Here is a 674-nt window from a genome sequence, read left to right as displayed (position 1 = left end):
TTTGCTTTTGTCTGTTTGTGTATAATATATGCATATACAATATATGTAACCCATCCTCATTTCCTCGCTGTTTGTGTTGCTGAACATGTGGGCCACTAGTTTACTTTCCATGTAGGGTAGCTAAGATAATGTAATATATATCATGTGTTTAGCATATGCAGTGCATGCATGATATGGCCCTTCCTTCTTTTTAACATTCCACTTGTGGTGAGCACATATATATATATATTGAATCCTTCACCTTTGCCTTGCTTTCTGCTTTTCTTTTGTACTCCATCTGTGTGGGTCCATGTATATATATATTATATACACACACATACACGGTCCATATGACCATTGTTTTTTAAATACCCCCATAATAAAATGACCCTTGTTTCTTTTGAAATACTACCCCACTGCGTGGATTATATATATATATACACATGGTCCACTGCACACACATAACCCAAATATCTAAAACATATATATATTTGTTTGTTAGTGTAGCGTGAGTAGTGTATATATAATGTATATAATCCATATATATATTTGTTTGCTTTATGTGTGTCGTGAGTATATATAATATAATATATAATCCATTTCTTGTTTTTTGCTTTTCTCACCCCACTGTCATACATCCATAATATAATATATGCTTGTTTTGATACGTAGTGTAGTGTACGTATATATGTAGT

This window comes from Ipomoea triloba, chromosome 16 (genome assembly GCF_003576645.1).
Source record: "Ipomoea triloba cultivar NCNSP0323 chromosome 16, ASM357664v1".
Taxonomy (NCBI): Eukaryota; Viridiplantae; Streptophyta; class Magnoliopsida; order Solanales; family Convolvulaceae; genus Ipomoea; species Ipomoea triloba.
This window is presented reverse-complemented; position numbering follows the sequence as displayed.